This window comes from Dermacentor silvarum, chromosome 6 (genome assembly GCF_013339745.2).
Source record: "Dermacentor silvarum isolate Dsil-2018 chromosome 6, BIME_Dsil_1.4, whole genome shotgun sequence".
NCBI classification, from domain to species: domain Eukaryota; kingdom Metazoa; phylum Arthropoda; class Arachnida; order Ixodida; family Ixodidae; genus Dermacentor; species Dermacentor silvarum.
In genome coordinates this window covers 76,028,650-76,034,052 of record NC_051159.1, presented here as the reverse complement: position 1 = coordinate 76,034,052, position 5,403 = coordinate 76,028,650, and positions in this window count along the sequence as shown.

The following is a 5,403-nucleotide window of genomic DNA, read 5'->3' as shown; positions in this document are numbered from 1 at the left end:
CAGTAAATCATTATCATCATCAACAGCACCGTATCGTGCCACGAGTCAAGGAATGTGACATGTGCGCCGCGTAGTCTTGATACCTGTGTTTACTCTTTGGTACACTTCATGGCGCCTCCTCACAAGGTACGAATCGCTGGAAGTAGCAAATCGTAAAACTATGCGCGCGGCTGCAACCAGGCAACGTTGGGCTCACCGTCGATGCCGGGCGGACGGTTCAGATCGCTGTCGTGAAAACGACGCAAGGAGACTTCGCCGCGAAGACCCTCTAGTTCGTGTTGCCGAAAATGGAGCTCCTATGGAGCCGCTCCTCCTGCTTATGCTGTGAGTGAGCTGCATGTGCCGCGCAGTCCTCTGACGTTTCTTAGTCATTGATGAGTGCTATTGACATTATGTGGCGCCTCCCATTTAGCTGCAGAAATCGCTTCGCAAGACCGCGCTGAAAAAAAAAATGAAGGGCGCTTAAGCTTCGCCTTTAAGAGTGGGACGCGATAGCATTCAAAGATCCCTGACTGCTTCTCACGCTTCCCGGCAACTGCAGCTTATGTAACTGTAATGTTTACCGGGAAACGCTGGCGGCGAACGCTATATACACGAAGGTGGGCATTCTGGTACGAACGCGGCCTCTTACGCGAGGGTCGATCCCGGAGGTACAGCACATCCGCGCCAAACAAATTACATCATTTTCAGTTTTCTCGTAGTGTTTCGCACTTTTAATATTTCATTCTGAGAAGATTTAACATAAAAGGCATGCGCTGTCGGTGTTTTGTTTCATGACATTTCTTTATGGGCTGTCATTCTCAAAATTCCGAGGCATAACTTTGTCAACAATGTAAGACAATTAGGTATGAGCAACTTAAGTGATAGAATGGTGTGGCAGTATAACCCGCATATACTGCATGTGATATAGCAAGGCATGGCATACACATATATATCTAAATATATGCGGGAATTTTCGCTCGCGGGACGCCGGTGCCGGACGCCGACGTCGACAGCGGATTTTCTGCGACACGGGGCCCTTAACGCTGTCGCGTTAAAGCATGGTGGACCGGCTACCAGTGTGCCCCATCATGCGCGCTTCCAGGCCCAAGCGTCGCTACCGGGTGGTTCACACTAAACGAAGCACGCGTGGCTAAGATTGATCGGCGACACTGGTAGTGGGACGCCGAACCTAATTTGGCAGCGTGCACGCTCTCGGTCGTCGTTCAACGCTCACTGAGAAAGCGGGAGTAAGGAAAGGCCGTTAGTCCGCAACCTATGCTCCGCGAGGCGGCCATGCGCCGCGAGTGGGGTTGGCGGGGTCGCCGGCACTCCGTCGGGGGTCTAGAATACTGCCAGCATTCCAAGCCTGATTGAACGAGCTGACGCCTTATTGGATGCCACTCTTTCGGCTCGAAGCGCACTGACACATCTTCTGCAGCGCTTTTTGCGCGGACGCTTGACACGACTCGGATAGTTCAGACTCCATTTTTCACGCGTGAACATCTGCCTCCGAACGTATACTCCGCCTAGTAGTATGAAAAGGAAACACCATTATAACGATTTCAAGAAGCCATAGTGGCTAAACATGCATGCCCCTCGTGAAAGTGTTCAATAGGACCAAATGATCATCGTGAAAGCAACTTGTTAAGCAACAAAATGTTAGATTAGTCGTAGTTAACCTTCTGTAGGATATGTAGTCCAGTCTCACATGGAGTGACTATGTCTTCCAGAGGAACAACAGATGGATCACGCCTAGGCGCGCTTTCTTAAACTGGCCTTGTTTCCTGTTAAATTTATCTTCAATTTGCATGGATTTCATTTTCGAAGTTCTCGTTGGTTCTGTCACTCACCTTTCTCACTCACCTTTCTTGACGACTGAGACGACTTGTTCATCAAGTAAGAGCGCTCCTCCCCTGCATCTCGATGAACCTTGCCACTTGTAATTTATTCAGTTATCTACCGGCAGTGCATATATGCGGTGTGAGGATGAAATGATTGACGAATTTTACGATTTCACTGCTTATTACTTATGTAAAGTACCATACGTGCTCCTTTGACACTCCTGTAATGTAGAGCAGATGAATGTGTATTTTTTGATGCGATTAGCACACTTGGGAATTTTACCCACTTTGCTGTATGTTTGTATATCTAACCTCTCTCACGCCACAACTTGGGCCACTGCTTATGGATCACTAATGGTGAATTACAATGGCGGATTTGGAGCAGCCGACAGGCACCGCGAGTGAACTCCCCTGCCTGTCGTAGCGCAACGACTCCTAATCCGCGAATGGAACACAACCCACGCCGCCGGATCATAGCGAAATAACAGAAGTTCTATACCGGATTCACAGTTACCCAGGATAACCTGCGTATGGCCATCCGCTTCCGCTGTTGGCTGTCATTGTCCGGTGCACTTATCACAACTTTAGATATGCAAGTCAGAGCTGTCACTATCGAGCCGCGAAAGCAGTGCCGTGCATGCGCCGTGACGAGTTGTCCGTGGCGTCCGTCATCACTATGACTAATCACGAAAACCACGGCGCCACCAAGCGCGATGAGCAATAAAAGAACGAATAAGAACACATTAAAAAAATACGTCACACAAAGTTCCAGTCAACTTGGCCAGTCCTTGCGGAATAGCTTCGACTGCTCCACGGGGTGGTCGTGGATCGACATCTGCTCTCGGTCTCTCACTAGAACACGTGATTCCCGTTCTCACTCTCTCTGTCATTGGAATACACGTGGTCCAAAAAGAGCAGACAGAGCTTGGAGCACGCTTAGGCTTCACATTTACGAGTGGAACGCGATAGCATTCAAAAATTCTTGACTGCTTCGTACGCTTCCCGGCAACTGCAGCTTCATCATCATCATCATCATCATCATCAGCCTATTTTTATGTCCACTGCAGGACGAAGGCGATCTCCAATTACCCCCTTCTTGCGCTAGATTATTCCTAATTTTATTACCCTACCTAATTTTCTGCCGTCCCCGAATGCGCTCCCCTTCTCTTGGCACCCATTCTGTAACTCTAATGGTCTACCGATTATCGGCCTTACGCATTACATGGCCTGCCCAGCTCCATTTCTTCCTCATAATGTCAACTAGAATATTGGCTTCCCCTGTTTTCTCTCTGTCCACTGTCTTCCTGTCCCCTCACTCACTCTGTACCTAACATTTTTCGTTCCAACGCTCGCTCCGCCGTCCTTAATTTATTCCGAAGTTTCTTTCTTAACCTCCAAGTTTCTTCCCCATATTTTAGTATAGGTAAAATACAATGGTTGCGCACTTCTTCTGTTCAATGATAGCAGTATAAGCTGCCGGTCATGACTCGGAATTGCTGCCGTATGCGCTCCAACCCATGCTCCAACCCATTTTTATTCATCTGGAAGTTATCTTCTCACAGTCAGGGTTCCCTGTGAGTGAGTGACCTACATAAACGTACTCTTACACAGATTCTACAGGCTGAAGAGAAAAATAACAATATTAGTCAAGTGGAAAAAGCCATTCGAGACGCAGTTAGCGTAAAAGCAGATGACTTTAGGCTGGTGCTCGCAAACAATTATGAAGCTTTAAAACCGGAATATGAGACTAAGATACAGGTAATGAGCGAAACTGTAACTGGATTCATTTTAAAAGCAGCGATTGAAGTGGCAGGTAAGGCAAAGGCAATGGGCAGGTACGCTCTCCCAAGTAACAAATGACGTAATAAAGAAACGACAAGGCATATAAGTGCCTAACTCAGGAGATCAGGTTATCTAAACTGTCAAAGCTGATAAACAATAAAAAAGTGATATTCGAAATCATAACGTCTGAAAGATTGAAGAAGCTGTAAAAAAAAAATTGGGAGGATGCTTAAGAGTGGAACGCGATAGCATTCAAAGATCCCTGACTGATACTCATGGTTCCCGACGACTGCAGCTTATGCAACCGTATGGTTACTGGCAAACACTGGCGGCGAATGCTATGCACGTAGGTGAGCTTTCTGGTGTAAACGCGGCCTCTTGCGTGGTCCGATCACAGAGATAGTGCACAACCACGCCAAAGAAATTACATCATTTTCAGGTTTCCGTATTTGTTTCGCACTTTTAATATTTCAGTCAGAGAAGATTCAACAAAAAAGGCAAGCGCTGTGGGTGTTTTGTTTCATGACATTTGTTTGTGGATTAAGGATTATAAACAGGGATAAGGTGCCTTCTGAGGCACCTTATCCCTGTTTATAATCCTTATTCCTCGTGTGCTACTCCATTAATCAGCCATCTTTTCTTGATTTTGGATTGTTTGTGGATTGTCATTCTCAAAATTCCGAGGAATAGCTTTGCCAAGAATGCAAGACAAGGTATGAGCAACATTGATGATAAAATGGTGTGGCATACCTAACTGTGGATTTTCTCGGCCGCGGGCGCCAATGCCGACGCCGAAGCCAAATTTTCTGCGACACGGGGCCCCAAACGCTATCGCGTTAAAATAAGGCAGCGTGAAGTCAGGGAGAAATAAACTTTGCATAGGAAAGAGCAAGATGTATGCAGTGAAAGATAAGCATGACAATGGTCATAAGCAATTTCGATGATATGATACAGGCAGCCACGCAACCATGATTGGATGTATAGCGACCAACAGGACACAGAAGCTCAATGTGTAACTAGCGATGAGTTTAGAATTGCTTTCTGAAACATGTCCAGGGGAAAATCAACAGGAGAAGATGGAATAACAGTCAACTTACTCAAAGATGAAGGGATAGTATACCTGAACATATTGTCACGCTGCTGTGTAACTCGCTCGGCGAGCTTCGTCTGCCCCCGGAGAAATTGTTACGCTGCACGGCGCAGCCGAAGGAAGATGAAGTAGAAGTGTGCGCGAGGAGCTGGCCGCTGCCTGTTGGGCTTGGATGACCATCCTGTCCTTGCGCTACGCTAACCATCCATCATTCTTGTAAATAAATCCATCCCATCCGTTACAATTATTTCTCCGGGGGCAGACGAAGTTCTCCGAGCGAGTTACATAGCCCGATGGTGGCACAGTTTGAGTCGGGCGACGTGCACGACTTGCGTGTTACGTGACCGCCGGTTGTGCGAAGTCACTCTTGCGATGACGTAGGTCACGTCACTCACTCGTCTCAGTATGACGTATGGGCCAGTATTCGTGCACAGCCCCTTTTTCCGCACAGGTGTCCAAAGCCAAACGAAGTCCCCAGGAGCATATGTGATGAGCCCATGTCGAGCGTCATAACGAGTCTTGGCACGATCTTGAGAGGAGAGAGTCCTGAGGCGGGCGAGTCGACGCGCTTCTTCGGCACGACATAAAGTCTGGCCTAATGAGTAGTCATCATGTGGGGACCAGGGAAGGATGGTGTCGATAAAACTTTGGGGGTTGCGAGCATAACTGTAAAGTAACTTCTGTAACTGTAAGTAACTGAAGTAACTT